The 19,904-nt window shown below is 40.7% G+C and overlaps 1 protein-coding gene across 1 annotated transcript in view; it reads left to right on the top strand.

The window, feature by feature from the left end:
* tmod4 (tropomodulin 4 (muscle)) overlaps positions 1-19,904 on the top strand; it is a 179,933-nt gene that overhangs the window by 138,799 nt on the left and 21,230 nt on the right. The window lies entirely within an intron of this gene.

Genomic DNA, 19,904 nt, shown 5'->3' with positions numbered 1-19,904 from the left:
AAAGGATTATCTTATTTTATCAGAGGAGTGGAGAATCCGCTCGGTGCAGATGGTCAGCTCTAACCTTTCATTATCTCTTCCGGTGAAAGAATGACACCAAAAAGAAAAGTAACACAATTACACTGAAAAGCAATTAGTACCACGCTCTCAGTGTTGTGGAACTGAGGGGTGTAATTACGCAGATGAAGTTTGTGACGGCTATGAATGTCTCGGATATGAGACGGCGCCATTAGCCATCCTTGTTTTTTTTAATTAGTGCTTCGCTCACTTTTTGGCTGCGACATTAAGGGTAATGTTGCAGTGAGGAGAGCAGGCTGCAGACATGGCCACGGTTTTCATATCTCACCCAGAGCTGTTGCAGTGTCACTTAATGTAGCATGAAACCTGAAAAGGTTGTCTCCAAACAACACGATTAATCAACCGATGGGCCTCCTTTTATTGATCGAAGACGGTACTTTGAGAACTCTTCCCTGCTGAATGTTTTTTTGGTGGAATTGCTTTTGTCTCTTCAAGATTATCAAAATCTCCAATGACACTCCAGCAGTTCCTGCACCTGCTCTTTATTCTGAACTAACAACTCCTGCCATACAAAAGTTGATTTGCACACAAGGTATCATCATACATCAGTTTGTATGGTAACTTACGAAAGATACTTTTTATTCAAAAGCCAGCAAAACGTGTCAATTTCAACTTTTTATGCATAGTTTTTTCAAAAAACTTTCCATCTTCACAGGGAACAACTTAGTTAGGTTTTAGGCAACAAAACTACTTAGATTTAGGAAAAGCTTGTGGCTCGGGTTGAATTAACTAGGGAAGTGCAGTAACCTAAGTATGCAAGTTACGTGACAAACATATCATTGGTGACTTCTCGTTTCACACAGGAAACAAAACAACATTCTCCTTGGATAAAGATTGTTTTTTATGTTTGACAGGCGGAGACCTCAGGTACTGAAGAGTGAAACCAATGCGGAAGTGTCCTAAACTTGCATTCTCTCTCCTGTCCAGCAGGGGGCGACTCCTCTGGTTGTATAGAAGTCTATGAGAAAATGACTCTACTTCTCTCTTGATTTATTCCCTCAGTAAACATTGTAAACATGAGTTTATGGTCTCAATCTCTAGTTTCAAGTCTTCTTCAATACAGCATGATGTTCATTTAGTAAATGATGCTCCATTTAGAGTCAAACAGACCATAAAGCAGGGGATGCTTTAGGGCGGGGCTACCTTGGGATTGACAGGTCGCTACCACACTTCTTACATACAGTCTATGTTGTTTGACCCATTCAACATACTTGCCTTATGCCCATTGCATTGGATTTGATTTTGTGGGATACCTACAAACTACAGCGCGTTGTTTTTAGTGGGTATAGCAACAAAAGCTGGATGAGAACAGCATGCACATACACAGCCATCACCAGACAGGGTGCAACCTTACGCCTCCACACTAGCAGATTCTTTCTCTCTTGCGTCAATTCCCTGTTTGAGCTGGTGTTTCTAGTTTGTATACCTGTATTTTCTCACGTTACGATTATAGTTTTCCCTCTTTAAATTTATGACATTATCCTGGAGCAATGCTTAGCTATGGTTGTGACTCTCCATCACATCGTTAAGATTTGAATGGTTGGTAAGTTTAACAAGCCGATATAACTTTTCATCATTTTGTAAATAAATTGCCATCGATTAAATGTATAATGCTCATATGCTGAAGTGGATTTGTAACCCTGCTATTGTCCCCTGAACTATTAGTTTGTCTTTGCTCTGCTTACTTACAACATAAACCACATTTCTTTGCATCCACCACTCTTGTCTTCAAGTCTGCTTTGTAGAACCAGGTCCAAAAGTGTCACGCACATTGACGTTTTCCTATGGTTCTTCTCATCCCTCCCCTCAGTCTCTGCTCCTCTCCCTCATTACTCCCAACCAGCAGAATGACCTTCCTGCTGCAGTCATTACAGCAGAGTCACTCCCGCTCCTCCACCTGTGGGCTGAAACACATCTGTTCACAGAATTATCTCACTCTGCACCTCCCTTCACATCTCCCCTCTTAATTATAGCTCTGGTTCCAACTCCTGTCTCTCATATGATCATTCACAACGCTGTTGAGACAAAATATGGCTGCTGAAATAAACAAAAGAAATCAGAAGCAGCACTATTTCTATATCAAAAATGGGAGTTGAAGTAAACAAACTGTGGTTTTGGATACAGAATCATTCTGTGCATTCAGTCCTGTCTGTCCCTGTTAGGTCCCTTAATTTGGCGCCTATGAGGGACCTCTATTTACACTTGTCTTTTCAAGTGTCTCACAACCAGATAAAATACAGATGAGATTTAAGGCACTTTCATTCACACTTAGCCACATATATGCGTCCTTGCTGGCTAAATCACTAATTCTATTACAGTCTGTGTATTTGTCTAGGATGCATGCAAATGAGGGTCATACGTACTCCAGCCAAAGAGGGGCGGGGGGGGGGCTAATGCACCTGAAGTTGTTAGGTAACTGCCTGAAACACCAGAACAAGAATGACTCCCGCACTTGAGTCATGACTTTAGTAGTTTAGTTCACGTCATTGATGTTGTCCCAGCGTTGGATGGCAGGAACTGATCAGGGACCAGTTAAACAGCTCGGTGTTGATATTGCTGGATCCTCTTTTCTACGTACCTTCCCAACCCCCCTGCACATATGACCAAGTTCTTCTGCAACCCACCACGGCCCCTCAAGATCCACATCCCGAGCCGAAACCGCAAGTCCTACCATATCCATGCGCTGTTCAAATAACTTGGCTTGGCAGCATGTCTAAAGTGATCATATTTGGCCATTGCATATATGCCAAACAAAGATAGTATATATTTAATTACAAATATTCAGGACTTTTTTTTGGGCTATTCTCATAATATTGAGCAGCACATCGTTACAGTCACCATGTCTGTGAGAAACACAACTAATTAAAGAGGCTCTCATATTCCAGGTGACGCAGAAGAAAGAGCAGACACAAAAAAGCAATCAGAGTAAAGAATTCATAATTATTATCAATGTGTATCTTTGTTACCTAGAACTGAACCCTGAAATGAAGTTAAGACAAAATACCACCAACGAATCATCACATTGTTTTGCTCACCCAGCCCAATGCAGGGCGTGGATACTTGGAATGAGTAAAGTATACGTCTCTATCTAGATCTACGCATAAATCTATTCAAGACTTGTTGATCAGATTTCATCCCTCTTGAATGCTTCTAGGATGCATTTACACAAAGCTTTTTGGAGATGGGATAGCCATCCGATCCGCCCAAGAGGCACGAGGTGGAATGGGGTATATGATTCCAACCGATGACCACATTCATTTTGGTTGCTTGTAATAATAGAGATAGGGAGCATCAGCCGCATTGAAGCTAGAAGAACTCAGTCAAAATGAATGTTCTAAACAATCAGAGAGAAGCAGAGCAGACTGGCTGACATCATCGTCTCTGTGTGTCTGGACCTTCTCATGACTCGGTGTTGCTGCCCCCTCCGACACCGAGAGTTCGGTCCGCGGATCAGAGAGCCAGGGGTCCCGGCCTTTTTGCAGAGAAGAGCTTGCGGCGGCTCCCATCTGTCATCGGCTCAGCGGCCAAATGAGCCTGTTCTTTACTGGGAACAACAACAAGATGGATGGAGCCACTTCATCACGGCTGTATTGGGGGCACGGTGGAAGCTCTGCGCTGCATGGCCTCTTTGACAGCCAGTCCTCCCCCCCACTCTGACTCCCTACGGTTACCAACGGGGCAATGTAGATTACAGCTAACTCATTAGCAGTGCTACCACTGTGACTGCAGATTTCATTTACTGAATAATTATTTTCACCCGGAAAGTGTGATACTCAAATCATTTTTACGCTATTGAGAGCTGTTATGAAAGGTTTTAATTTATTCATTTCCTAATAGTTGTAGAACTTAATTCATGCACACAATGTAGCAAACTTATATCATGTAGCGAATAAATCAACATTGCCGGTCATTGCCACACAGCTGGGTCAATTTAGGTTAAATTCCAGTGGCAGAGGATGACAAAGATAAATGGATGTCAGTGCTTTGAACACATCCATCCCACTGTGTCCTCTGCAGACCCATCATCATCCACGTCACTGTCCAGTCTTGTTGTTTCAGAAATAGTGGCTTTCTTTGGCAGCACTGAGTGAATGTCCTCTGAGCAGCTTATAAATGTGGAATTAAAAAGATTTTTTGGAAGACTTGGACTATCAGTACCAAATTCAAACTTGTCCCCAGATAAAAACATATTGTATGGAGTTTGCTGGAAAGCTAAATAACTCGATAGCAATTTTAATTTGCTTTGTTCATCACGTATTTTCAGCAAGTATGTGCAGTCCATGCACAGATGTAATGAAAAAAAGGATAAATGTGTTCCAAGCAGGGAGTAACCTAAAGACTGAAGCCAATACGGAAGAGCCTTAAACTTGCATTCTCTCTCCTGTCCAGCAGGGGGCGACTCCTCTGGTTGTATAGAAGTCTATGAGAAAATGACTCTACTTCTCTCTTGATTTATTCCCTCAGTAAACATTGTAAACATGAGTTTATGGTCTCAATCTCTAGTTTCAAGTCTTCTTCAACACAGCATGATGTTCATTTAGTAAATGATGCTCCATTTAGAGCAGGGCATGCTTTAGGGCGGGGCTACCTTGTGATTGACAGATCGCTACCACGGTGTTGTCCGGGCTGGTAGTTGTACTTTAACCCTTTTAGAGGGTGTTTTCAATTCATGAAAGTTGAGTTAAGTCCCTTTTCGTGTCACTAAACACGAGGTGAACCCCTTATTCATTCCAAAGAAAGTTGCTTACCAGGTGGTTATGCTCTAAAAAGCTTCAGGCTTTAGTTCCCTTAAAGAGCGTCAATTAGGGCCCTTCTTTAGTCACATGACCTCTAGCCTTGTGGTTTCAACCCACAAGTACATTGAATATAAGAAACAATGTTCCAGTTCTTGACCAGTTTACCTGCCGTTTGGAGCTCACAATTGCTTTGAAAACTAACAGAGTTAAGTGCTAACAGAGTTAATATGGTTATATTATTTTCTTTTCAACAGATGTTTTCATTATATCTGTACGTAGACATGGAAAGAGCAATTATGAGGGGTTTCTTTCCAATCAAGATGTTTGAAGTTATTCCGCCCACCACACAGCAGGTGTTTGAAGCTGCTATGATGTATTGATTATAAGTTGTTTCTCGTTACATCATTTGGCAAAATGTTATTTTATGGACGATTATCACGGTTAGGCTTTTTGTGAAATAAAAGAGGCTGTAAAAGTTCACTGACATGTTCAAGTAGAATTTAAAAAGCACAGTATAAACAAAATAAACTGGCCTTGACAGTAGCCTTGGTTTTGACACTCGATTAGCCTTTAACCTCGGTGCGATTGGTTCATTCCCTTTTTTCCTTGACGGAATCCTTCATGACATTATTGAGCTTCCAGAGCAGCTTGAAGTGATTTCCAGAGTTTTGAATAGAAACCCAGTCGACCACAACTGGGCCCCAAAACGTGAGGGTGTTTTTTTTTTTTTCTTTTAATGCTCATCATCTCAATATCATTCCTGCAATTACCCATACTGCATCAGTCTGAAGTACAGGGTCTAAGGAAGTGCAGAGTCCTGTCTTATATTAGCGGTGAGAGCAGTGTTTTTCATTAGAATCGGGTTCGGAGGGATACTTTGAGCCGCTGCTGATGGAATTGTGGTTTCAGCTGAAATGGCTCTCAGATCTTACACGCTAGCTGTTTTGTTAGTTAACGCTGGTTATGAATTTTCCAGCTCTCTTACATGTAGAGTTACCGACCGTATCCCTCAACTGCCAAAGCGTACAGTTAAATAGAAACAAACATTCGCACCTCTTTGTCGTTGTGATATTTCAGAGTTAAGTGGTTGCTGGTGACTTGAGGATGATTTGCCAAGACTCACATACATTCAAATAGCAGAGGAAATTACATTTTTCATATATTTTGTTAAAGCCTTGTATGTCCACGTTATGATTGTAATGTGGTCTCACGAAAAAAGGGAAAAAGCTGCCACACCTTCAGCGGTCTGTTCCTTTCATTTTACCTCGTCTCCCCATCCCTCGTTCTCTCCACATGCCGTAGACACAATCAACTTTTCACCCTGAATTAAGGTGCAGAGTCTAGCATCAGAAAAATGTCTCCAGTCGTTGCGGGGTCTCCATCAGAAGCCGAGGTTCTCCGTTGTACTGTCCTTAGGCTCTTTATATTTCCTTTTTTTGCTCTTTTCCCTCTTGTCTATGACTCTGTCTGCTTTCTCTCATTGCTGTCTGGAGCAACTACGAAAGAAAGCAGAAAGCATACACAGACTGAGATGAATGAGCACTGAGGACACATAGAAATACCCAGATGATCGTTTTTTGGCACCTTCAGTCTGTTCTTGCATGAAAAGTAAGCATGAACCCAAGGGCAAGCCTTTACAATGTTAATATTCTAGTTTTTTGAAGGAGAGACAATGTCCTGCTTTAATCAAGGTTCTCACAAAAGGCACTCATCCAAATTTGTCCAAAGTGGGTCCAATTAGGTCCACAAATACACTTGAAAACAAACTAGAATCCCTCAACCCCCTCCTCCAAATGAACCCGTCAGTGTTTTTCAAGGTCCAGTATCTTCAGGTTTGTTCTGGTTTTCCTCCTCAGAGTCTTGTGTAATTTTGCAGATTGGACGAATGATTCTTCAATTCTGTCAGCACAAAGATTAACCTGTTCTGGATCAAGACAAGAACTGGATTATTTTCTGGATCTACTCAAAGGTTTTTCAGCTCCAGTTTGAAGGATTCTTGGACAAAACCGATGTTAAATCGGTAATTTCCATCTTGATGGATTTTGTGTTTTTCCTCGTTGTGCTTTTGGACACACGGCTTCCTTTAAACCAGGAACAGGAGAGGAAACTCTGCAAGGATTTGAAGGGGTCCCAAGTATTTCAACATTATTCCACAACTTGCTTTTGGAAATGAATTCGTTTCACATTTGTTTGTAAATGTCATAAATTTTTCAAGCTCTTGTTTAAATTTTTTCCAGACTGGATGTGTCACTAGTGGCAGAAAATCGTCTATTGCGCTCACGATTCATATTTGCGAATACATTTTTTGCAGTTTGAATAATGAAAACAGCAGGACATTAGTTAGCTTTTAAAAGACATTTAAGTAATAATTGGATATGACAAATAGTTGTATTTAAAAGAGCCCCCTGAAATTTTCCGATGGAGGCTTTTGGGGGTCTCAAGTTTCAATCCAGGGGTCTCGGACCTCCGTAGACCCCCTTATTTTGCACACTGGTTGTAAACTTTTTTTTTTGAAAAGAACTTTGGCTAAATGAGACATTGGTATTAAATACAATTTTGAAACTATTGTTTTGTGTAAATGTGTAATATGAATCCTCTGGTTCTTGTTTTTGGTCTGGCTGATCAGGTTTCTAATTCTGTTAGACCGGCCGTAGACATCTCAGCCATTACCTGGCCCAAAAACTGAATTGCCCTTTAAACAAAGACATAACTTATCCATTGTTACCTCTGAGCTCCTCTCACCTTCAGACTATGCAGTCATTCCTCATTCTTATTCTTTCCCTGTGACTGTTAACAGCCTGTCTGCTCAGGAAATGCTCCTCAGCACTTTATCTCGTATTGCCTTGATTTCCCATTTCTAATCCACAGAAATACATAAAACACCACCTCCCAGGTGTGCAGTAATCATGGATTATGTTCGCTAAGCAACCACTAAGTCACACATAAGGGATTTGGTCAACAGCCTAAAAAAAAGGCAGCATATCCTTGTGTATAATTGCATGGATCTTCTTATCTCAGGCATAATCTCATTCCACGGATTTGATAAGATTTCTTGATGAGTGTGGAGCTTTTTTGCATCACTTCATCTTACTTTCTCTGCTTGGAGGGAGGAAGGAGAGGAGGAAATGATTTCACTTAAAAAGAAGAAAAAAAAAATCATTGTCTTCAGAAAATTAATCCTCAGCTCTGTATTCTGGAGAAGAAGTGATTTTCAAACCGACACATCGCATTGCTCCAGCGGTTTTAAATTATCGCACAGATAATGCAGGTCTGTGTGACACTCTGTTGGTTTAGTTCACTTAAATGGAATGACATTAAAGTGCTTTTACAGTTGGGTGACGAGTGAATGCAAAGAAAGGAGGCATGCGGGGTCGTCCTATGACATTCCTCGGAGACGCTGCAGGGCGGTTTACTCAGGCAACGGAGCTCGCAGTCCAATCTAACACATTACACACACACACACAACCCTGAGCTCCTGAAAATGCAAAACTCATTTTCAAGGCAGGGAAAGAAAGTGAAAACGTTTGGCGACCTTTGCCAGCCAAGGTAGTTGGTGTCTGTGCTGACTAATCGATCGTTTTGTAGGCCAGAGTCAACAGCTGTTCAGACTTCCTGGCAGTTTCTTCCTATTCAACTTGGAGTTTAATGAGCATCTTCCTGCCATCTGTCTGCAGTCCTTTCCCTTTGACTCATGGCTCAGGAAGACCCTTCTCCAGACTGTGACTATTCCCCTCACAAATAACTGACAAGGTCAAGAACGCATCCCCGGTTTCAGAGTGACCTGCGGTTCTGACAGACCCTCCTCATGTTGGGCCTCATGCAGGAACAACTCGTAAGAACAGATTTGCTCTTCAGTGGCTTGTACGAGTAATTAACTTCCCACATTCGCCAGCCTTTTCTCTTCTTTAGATTCTTCTCTAAGGTTGAAATAATGTTCAATTAATCGGCTGATATCCAAGCCAAAGTTTCACACTAATGGACCCTATTAATCAGAACTTTGAATTTTCTATAATAGGAATTATAGGCTAATATAATTCTAAATGTATTCTGTAGCCTAACGATACCACCATTAGTTTAAATTGGCTATTGATGCCGTTGTGTAACACTGAAATTAGACTATGAAGATCTTAAATATTAGACCCCCTGCTGTTGCCGTCATCGATGGCCTTGCTGTTGCGAGACGTATTTCATATGGAACTATTTTTTTCTTTACTTCAGTGACAGTACTACCCTCAGGCGACCCAGCATTACCATTTGTTATCTGTCCCATTCCTGATTTAGCAAGTCCCTTAATTCTGCTGCTGACGCTGTTAAAAATGATAGACTTTCTTTAATGTATCTCCAAAGGCTTCCAAGAACTTAAATAAAGGAAATATGGGGCAGGACGGGTAAACCTTATATGGGATTAGTATGGGATTATTAATTAGACATTAATTATGGAAATGTATAATTCTCGTGCACGCATATTTGCAAACAGGTGGCATTCATTGTGTTCATGCTGGTCATTTACAGTTCTCTAAAGGAAGGAGTGTCTGACGTGTCGTACGAGCCCACCGTAAGAAAAAGAAAAGTTAGAGAAAGTAACGAACAGGAAATCAGAATTGGAAAATATTCTTGCATGATGTCTCGTGGGCCACATGCAGGAGACTTGTTGTCAGTCTGCACATGAAAGAGCCCTGACGTTAGCGCTTAATCCAAATATGGTTTAAAGTATGCAACGTCACTGGCTGTACGGAAACAAGTCCTCCATCTTTGCAGACGAAGAAGAAATGGTAGAACATATAAATGTCACTATTTTGCTTGGTTTCACGGCACTTGTGATTTACAGAGTAGATATAAATGCTGTAGCAGACAAACAAAAATAAAAAATACTTTCAGTTTACAATTACATCATTCACAAACAGGAAGCAGGAAGTTTTGGTCAGCACTGAGAGCATGATACTATTCCTTACAGCCTCGGGTTTAACTCTCTTCATCCCTGTCTTCCTGAAATGATTTGAAGACTAAATGTTACCCAGCATTCATTGGTAGCACAGAGGTTGAGGTGATCTGCAGGACCTTTTGGCTTAAGTCTCTTTGTTACCTGTAGATTTCACATCTCGATTGTATATACACCCTTGTATACAAGCAGTTCGACATCATTCGTCTTGGAAGCTTTTCTCTCTCCCAGAACTAAACTTTTTTTTCGGACCAAAAAAAAAAGAAGGGGATGCTCCACATTGTTGCAGTGTTTGCCCAGACTGCTATAGACCAACACAGCCTGGACCTTGGTGATAAAAGCAAGCCAGAAACAGAGGAGATGCGCGTGCTCTTTCAAAGGCAGCCCTCGTGGCGAGCCTCTCGATAGCTCGGTGAGAAGTGACTACAGAAAGAAATCAAAGACTTTCAAAGAACAAGAACAAAGTCTGTGAGACGAACCCATCTGATAGGCAGTGTGGAAACTCACACTTGTTCGCTTTTTTGGAGCGAGCGATCCTCGTTGCATATCCCACCATCTGCACAGCTGATAGTTTGTAAATAATGAGAAGTGCTGAGACAGAGTGCCAAGAGGCTTTGTGCGGCTGTATCATCGCTCCAACTTTGAAGGGTGTTTCTGCCATCTTCTCCCTCCAGCTGGAGCCTCGCCGCCCCTGGCTCTGTCTCAGCTACTGGTATTGGTGTGGGGCTCGGGGTCATGGCCCCTGTCACTGGCATCACGCACAGGCAGCAGATGAGCCAAGTACACACATGCACATACACACTCATGTAAACACGAGAAACACGCACGCATACGCTCGACATACATGCACGCACGCACACACACACACATCAATTCACAGAGCATATGGCTCCCTTTACATTTCTGAAAGTCTTCTAATAGAGGTAGAGCCCTGTGGAGGTTGTTTCCAGGTTGCTCATATGTTTGTATTTATGTTTGACCTTGGACTTGAAATTTTTCATTCAATTTGGCCTTACTCTGCCTGAGGTTTCTTCCTTTTTTTTTTTTCCACCATTGAAGGCTTTTTGGGGGGAAGGTTTTTTCTTCTCAGATGAGAGGATCCAAGGACAGAAGAAGCCATATGTTGTACTGACGGTAAAGCCCTCTGAGGCAAATTTGTGATGCTGGGCTATACAAATAAGATTGAGATTGAAAGATGAAATTGAAAAAGATGCATCAGATGAGGAAATGATTGTATGCCAGTGTTGTCTAGCTCACAAGAGACTAGATTTAGATTTAAGATTAGGAACACAAGGTCACAAGGTCCATTTATTGTCATTTTACAACATGGTCCCATTTTACAGCTTAAGAAAACACAGAAAACAAATACAGTTATTTATCAAATGTGAACGTGACCTACTCTAGCAACATAGCGACTTTAGAGCAGACTTTAGCTACCTTCCATTGAAAATACCTCTTCGATATAAAAGTTAAATAAAGGCTCATTGAAGGGTCATTTGTCTTTCATCTTGACCCATGAAGGACAAAACTGTGTGAGAGGGTGGGTGTCAGGTTTAAGGAGATTAATGCAAATTCTTCACTAGCATATAAGTACAAAGTGTGTGTGTGTGTGTGTGTGCGTTTGGTCACGCAAAGTTCTGCTTGGTGATGCGGAGAGACCATGAGGCTGAAGAGTCAGACAGTGATTGAAGGAGTGTGAGCAGGGCCGACTGATCGCTGTGTCAAATCACATCTCCCACTGTGTCAGCTTCTCCCTGCCTCTCGCTCTGGTGTTATCTTCAGACAGAGCTTCACTAAAAGAACAGAGCGTGTGTTCTTTTTGTTGCACTCACTTGCAGAAAGTTCTAATCCTACCCAGACTGGCTGTGCTAAAAAAGAAGAAGTGTGAGAGATTTATTGGGAGAAAAGGAATATCATTTTAATAAATATGTTTTCTTCAGTGTATAATCACCAGAAACAAAAGAATCTTTGCGTTTCCGTTACCTTAGAATGAGCCGTTTGTTATTATACAGAGTGAGTCCTCTTCATGGAGCGGGCAGCCATGTTTCTGTAGCAGCAACAGAATGGACAAACACTGGTTCTCTCTCCTCACCGCCTTTTATCTTATATTTGTTTACTATATTTTACCAATATCACTTGATTTTATTTATTTCATTATTTTATTTGTTTGTTTGTTTATTTGATTGACATTTGTTCCAACATATAAAACACACAAACAGCAAACAGTCACACAACAAACAATAAACAGTCACACAACAAACAGTCACACAACAAACAATAAACAGTCACACAAACAAAGTCACACAAACAGTCACACAACAAACAACAAACAGTCACACAACAAACAGTCACACAACAAACAACAAACAGTCACACAACAAACAGTCACACAACAAACAGTCACACAACAAACAGTCACACAACAAACAATAAACAGTCACACAACAAACAGTCACACAACAAACAGTCACACAATAAACAATAAACAGTCACACAACAAACAGTCACACAATAAACAATAACAGTCACACAACAAACAAACAGTCACACAACAAACAGTCACACAACAAACAGTCACACAACAAACAGTCACACAACAAACAGTCACACAACAAACAGTCACACAATAAACAGTCACACAACAAACAGTCATATGTAATATATAAATGTAATATAATATTAATATTACACAACAAACAGTCACACAATAAACAATGAACAGTCACACAACAAACAGTCACACAACACACAGTCACACAACAAACAGTCACACAACAAACAACACAATAAACAGTCACACAATAAACAGTCACACAACAAACAGTCACACAAAATGCTAATAAACAATTAATTATTAGTCACACAACAAACAGTCACACAACACACAGTCACACAACAAACAGTCACACAAACATCTCCGACACACAGAACCTTAAAGTGAGCTTTAACGGGGAAAATTTAAAAAGCGAAGTCCTTTTCTGGTTCTGATGTTAAACATGTGTCACAGTGGCACCTTTCACAATGACCTCTCTTGAACAGATCAATTACAGTGCTGTAATCTACATTAGACTTCATTTACAGCTGCAGCAGGTCAGCTGGAACATTTGCTTGATAAATAGGAGGGGGCTTTACGACTTGATGCATTGTACTTAAAGACATGAAAGCATGAGGTCACTCGATGTTATGCTCTTTCACAGATGGTTGTTAGTATTGTAGATGAGTCTTGCAAAGTGCTGACTGTTAATCTGTCCTGTCAGATCTTTGTTGAAAGACGTGAAGGACAAATCGATTTCGTGATGAGAGGGATCTGAGAGAATTGATTGCCACAAACACAGAGGAGGCCATGTGGACTGATTCACCTCCTCTTTCTCTTTTTGTCTGAAGTCTGATCTTTTTAAGTGCTCCTCTGTAGAGCATCTTAAAGAGGTTCGGTGCTTTTATCCACTGACAGTGAACTAATGAACCGAAGGAGTAGGTACTTTGTGTAATGCATCAAGGTTCTTCACTGTAACTGCCTTTCAGAGGTTTTTAAATATTGTGTTGTTCTTTTTGTCACACAAAAGTACGGTTGCACTACGTGACGTTCTGCCTTACACTTTGCAATCACTCCCTAGAGTGTATTCATATGATAGCATCTTATGACATTTAGTGGAATGAATGATCCATGTGTTGGTTATATGATAATGATGTGATATATAACAGGGGGCTTTTATGTGATGCACCCTCCGGCAGCTAAATAGGATGTCTTTCAGTTCAGCAGCATCCGTTGCTTCAAACAGCTGATTGTGTTGCTGCACGCACAACTCTGCATTGATTTTAGTGCTGTTTTGATCAAGAAATTGATTATTTCACAACCAACTGTTATAATGTAATAATGCAGGTACATTTCTGTGTTCGACCTTTCTAAGGCAGTGTACATGTTTATTTTTCCATTCGACACATCTGCAGTCAAAGTCAACCCCAACGTCACAGAGGCCGTCCAGCGGCAGCTCATCATCCCACGCCTGCACATTGGTCAGGGAGATGCCTTGCATACAATTAATCACACAGCAAGCCTTATTTTTTCTCTGATATTTGCATGAAAAATTCTCCAAAAGGCACCAACGCGACAAACACAACAGAGAGGTTGAGTTGAGTGACTTGAATTAGCCGAGGTGACATCTGGCAGACAGTAAGCGGCTGTCATGGCACAAACCTGTCACTCAAAGCAGCCATGCCTTTAATCGGGCCTAACCGTAAGCCTTAATATAACTTAAACAGGTGGGTTGTGTAAAAATCCAGCCCACATACAGTTACATTAGTAATATATTAGCTATAGAGACCAAAACTGTTTTTTGTACCAAACTGTAAACATATTTTGTAACTGTTGTCTATCTGGGCACTATAACATGGAGGTCTATGGGGATCAGGTGGCAATCTCTGGTTCTGCTGGGTGAGTGTCTACAAACTTGCATTCTCTCTACTGACCAGCAGGGGGCGACTCCTCTGGTTGTATAGAAGTCTATGAGAAAATGACTCTACTTCTCTCTTGATTTATTCCCTCTGTAAACATTGTAAACATGAGTTTATGGTCTCAATCTCTATTTTACTGACTGTGATTGACAGGTTGCTGTAGCTAGCCGTATACGGAGTCTCTACGTCACTCCTCCGCATTGCAAATATGCTAGCTTGTGTTCGTTGGCCGCGAAAACAAAATGGCGACGCCGTAATCCAACATAATACTAACTCAAGGCTTCATTACAGCAGTCCACAAACCAGTTGGTGATGTCACGATGACTACGTCCACTTCTTAAATACAGTCTATAATGGTGGTTGACTCACTTTTGGAGCCGGCCCCAAGTGGCCGTTTGGGGAACTGCAGTTTTTGGCACTTTTGTGTTGGGTTCATTTTTCAGCCCTTAGGGTATTTTTCGGACTAAATACCTGCAGAACTAATGACATTCCCCTCAGCCTCAATCTTACTTTGTGATTAGATTGCAAACTAAGATGGAGAAAAATATTTATCAGTGCTAAAGATCAGCATGTTAGCGTTGTCATGCTGATGTTAGCATTTAGCTCAAAGCACTGTGTCTATTTACAGACTCACAGAGCAGCTAGCCTGGCTGTAAACTCATAGTTTTGGTTATTGCTACGTTGACACATACCTCCACTTCAAATCAGTTTAAACCCTAACCTAATATTATCTTTTTATTTGAGTATCATTTTTCTTAAATGGTAAACTTTCCCATCATCCCTCACACCAGGGCCATGAAGATAAGACTCCCACTGGAATCTTGATCTTTTTTATCAGATGATTCACTACGAGCCATCTTAGATATCTAGAACAAACTGAACCGTCTGAGAGCTGCAGTTGAACTCAAGGCATTAACCTTTGTCTCATGTGGATATGTGGCTTCCTCTAATGGTATTGCATGACATACTGCAAGCCTGACACTGGTGTTAGAAAAGAGCTTCTTTTATTGCTAAAAAATCACAAGGCTTTGGTTCTCTGACCTTTGGCAGGACAAATTAAACCACAACAATGGGCAATTTGTCACCTACTTATTAATTAAGTTAGCTCCAGATTTGTTTCTTTTCTTGTTCCTTGATAACTTTAGATGAACTCCTTTTCTTTTTCTTTTTCGCTTCCCCTCCACTCTACTTCCTTGCCCTGCGGTCTTTGCTGTACAGTACAACTAAAACTCCATGGTCAGTGTGTGATGGGTCAGCAGGAAGATTTTTTTTCTGCTCAGAGACGAACAATTTTCAACTTGAGGACCAATGATCAAGGCCTAACCTGCTGCTGGAAAACATGTCCAGGGTTATCACAGCTTATGGAATTCTCTGTTTTGTCCAGCAGAGTAGACCATGGCTGACGCAGAGTGTCAGTCAAAGTTCATGTCCTTAGTGATTAGTCTGTTTGACCACTAGCCTCGCACTGTCAGTACTAACACTTCTTACTTTTCAATGCATAAGTGCATTCACAGTTATGACAAAATACAATGTACTGAGAACTTGGATGATGTACTCATATAAATCAAAAAAGTTTACCAAAAGTTTTTATGGACGTGCACATGTATGCATGCACCATTGGGGTTTTCATCTGAATCAGGGACAGTTATTGAAGACCAGCTGTACAGTCCACGGATTATAAATTCATTATGTTTTACCAGATCGAAGGTCCTCTCCTGTGCTGCTCGTTTCAGAAGGCTGTAATGGCGTTTTTCCCGATGAAGAAGGTCACAACATTGCTACTTTACCACTTTTAGCCACAACCTGCTTTTCCACATGCACAACCAGAAATGTACTCTTGCAGTGTGCGCAGAATGCAGTATTTTTGTTGCCAGGTACTTTGATTTGGAAACCACAAAGGATAATGCTGCAAGCTAGCTAGCTAACAATGGCAATCATCATTTCCGGTGAGTGCACAACAGCCATGCTTGATTTGAGAGACTAAAAACAACACCAAGTTAAAATACACGTCCTACACAAGTAGTGTATATAGTGTACACAGTTGACTACATGGAGGTGTACTAAAGAAGGTGTCTTAATTAGATCTTACAACATTCTTGTAGTATATAGTAGTATAGTATACTATAGCATAGTATATATATATATATATATATATATATATATGTATATATATATTAGGTCTCAGCCACCTTGCAGTTTAGTATCATATTGATAGAAACGTTTCTTTCACCATATCATACCCTATTTCCAGACACGGCTGTATTTATAGTATGCATTTATAGTCTGCATTTTTTAACAGTATGTTTTCATGCAGAGACTTCCTGTCTGTGTTGTTGTCATATTGTAAGAACATAAGAAAATGTGCAAAAACAAAGGTAATAGATCAACAGCTAAAAAACCACACGTTAGTTGCAATCAACAGATTAAAAAGGTGTTAATTGATGTCAGCAGTGCAGCTGCTGTTGAGGGACCATCATTCCTTCTCAGTTATTTTGCATGCAGCGAGTAAGATCATTAGCTGAATGTTTACAGTGCACTTGTCTGACGGCTGTATGGATTGCTGATGAGCTTCTCACTTTTTGCACTGCATGACACTCGGGGAGTTATTTCACGCTGCCTGGATTGAAAAATCAGGAGCACAACAACGACACAAAAATGATAAAAAAGTATGTTTCTTATCGACTTTTCCAAGTGCAGGTCAAGCAGTAAATCAAAAGGTTAAATGAGCACCAAAGTTGGGAGCCTGTGGCGCAGGTTCTCCATTAGTGTGACTGACAGCGGTGGGAAATCTGCTGCAATAGCGCCGACCTCCCTCTGCTCCCTGCAGATGTACAGTAATTAGCCCATCCGCTGATAATAGCTTAACGATTACTGGCATGTCGCCATTTGTTATTCGGGAGATGTGCTTTGTTGACTCATTTGGGAGGGAAACCAATATGAGTTTTTGATGCAATTACTCATCATTAAGGATTTGGTTGTTGTTGTTGTTGTTGTTGTTGACTCTTATTAAAGTCTCACACAGGAGAAAGATTAAGGCGATTTTTGTTTTGTATTTCAAGACAAAAGGAATGTGTGGATGGGGAAACATGTGGGAGGGCGGATAGGTTTTTTGTGATTGTTGTTTGACAGGTTCCAGGGGTTAATGGCCCAGTGTTTAAGATTGAATAGCAGAAATAGGGCTATTAGGGTTAATGGAAGCTTCAGACTGAGGTATGGCCCGGATTAAGAAAGTTGTTTTTCTTTAAATTCTGTTGACGATTGATACAAAATCACACAGACCACAAACAAAACTCTTAGAATACAGAATGGTATGATCCAACACTAAAGCTAAAAGTTGTAAAAAGTCACTATTCATGCTTCTTCCGTCCAAATTTCAATATTGTCAGCCTTTGGTTTTGAGTTTTCTGGCTACATTTTGTCAAGATAATGAGATAATGTGTTGGGACTTCCAGCGAACAGCTGGAAGCTTTTTTTTCTTTCTGACGGACACACCCATCATGAGACCACTGGAATTTAAACACATTAAGTCATCATAGATAAGCATATTAGAAGTAGAACAGCTGGGAAACAAGGAATAATCTGACCTCATAGTTTTATTACCACATATATTGGCTTAATAAAATGCATAAATATCCTTTACGTGCTGATCTGCAGATAGAACATTATCAAGGCACTTAGGTGTAAATTGGGCTAAACTTAATGTAAAAGTTAAAGTCTTTTAGATGTTTGCTTCAACAGAATAATTCGCAACATTTAAATTTGAATCATTAAATGTTGTTGTAAAGATAAGGTTTTTCATGTTCAAGTTTTTTTTAACGATATTCTCAGTTTTTCTGCAACATACAATGGAACATCATTGTGTCCTCTGCATAGTGGTATGATATTGCATGGCCATTAGTTGTATTTATTTACGCTTGACGTCTTTTTTTTCTTCCATTAACTTCCTCTAAATACTACGATACCCTTGAGCATTATTCACTGTTGCTATGGAGAAGAAGCCCAAAGCAGAGCTGTAGAAACAACCTGATCTCATGTGAAGGTGTTTAAAAAGCACAGCGTATTATAGTTACGCGGATATGTTTATATTAGAGTCAGTACAGACAACATGGCCTTCAAATGACACGAAAAAAGTGAAAAAGGCGTTTTTTTTTCACATGGAATGACTTAAAAATGATTGAGAGCGGGATGATTAAAGTACATCTATGTAAGACACAAGTCACATGTGTGTGTCTGCAAGCCTCTGCTTCATTCACACTATACATATATATTCATTCACACTATATATATATATATATATATATATATATATATATATATATACATAATTAGTACTTTAGTCACACCATGCACCCATTTAGATTTAATAATTGGAAATGAATAATTCTGAAATGTAGCCAAAAAGCTGTAAAGGTTTATGAACTAATTATTTCCCTTCGTACGGCCATAGAAAAATACACTGGAATGAAATTGTGTCAGGGAACAAACTTAAATGACTTTCCCCGAGGACAGCATTTCAACAATCCTCACTCATACTTTTTCCTCCCTGTTCATCTGTGTTTTCGCTGCTTTTTGCCAAATGAAGTCTCTGACTTTATTCCTTTCTCTTCCTCTCAGACGGCCGCCCGAGCCGCTCACTGTGGCGCGGCCACCAGACCAGAATGTTAATGCAGCTCCGCACTGCTGCCAAATAATGTCATGAAATCATCGCTCATATTTTCATAACCACATCTGACTGTGGGTGCAGATATTAAGAAGTCGGCCTGGAGGCAAACATATTGCCTGAATTGCGGAGGATGGGGGGGGGGGGTGATTCCTAATTCAAATTTACTCTCTCAACGACACCTGCTGTTTGGACAAATAATCTTTTTTTCCTGGTGGATGTGTCCCCGGTGGAATCAACCCAGATGCCTTGAGATGTTGAGAGAGGATAGAAAATGCCATGCATAACAAATATTGATCCAGCAGACGCATAAATCAATCCGCCGTGATTAGGGGAAGAAAAAAAAGGGCAGGTGAGGCACACAAAGGCTTGTCGACTCGCTGATGTGTCTGCGATCCGGAGCATGTCGGGCTATTTTTACCTCCCGGCAACAGATGACCAGCGGGACACGTAGACAGGGAACACACCGGCGGTGACCCTGTGAAAATGAGATTACAGCGGCACAAACACTGAGGCAGCACGCGCACAGGTCGCTAACAAAGGCAATTAAACACACACCTAATGTCACACCACGACAGCATACATGCACGTGACAGAAAATCAGTGCACAAACACTATCCTTCACAATGGCACGGTGACCTTTTCAGAAACATTCCACGCAGACAGGGACAGAAGAAATGAACGGCGGCAGCACGGGATGAAGAGGGATTACGGGCTCGGTGCCGCTAATCAAATGAAAGAGCAGCAAAAATTGTATTAGGTGGGACAAATAATTGAGTTAGAGCTATTGAAGGACACTGGCGGCTACAGCTGCCATGAAGCTCAATAGTGAGTACAGTATTGCACAAACACTTTGTCCTTTGTTTCAACACACAAACAGCTAACACTAGAATTAAAATTCCTCACAAAAACGACAAAAACAACAGTCAGGCCTGTTTCTAAATCTGAGGTTTCATCTATAGCAGATAGATATATAAATAGATTATTTAAAGCAGACACATGCAGCTCTTTGAATTTCAAGAATAGTTCAACATTTTGA

This window comes from Anoplopoma fimbria, chromosome 20 (genome assembly GCF_027596085.1).
Source record: "Anoplopoma fimbria isolate UVic2021 breed Golden Eagle Sablefish chromosome 20, Afim_UVic_2022, whole genome shotgun sequence".
Lineage (NCBI taxonomy): Eukaryota > Metazoa > Chordata > Actinopteri > Perciformes > Anoplopomatidae > Anoplopoma > Anoplopoma fimbria.
The sequence above is the reverse complement of the archived record's forward strand: the minus strand, read 5'-3'. Positions and strand labels throughout refer to the sequence as shown.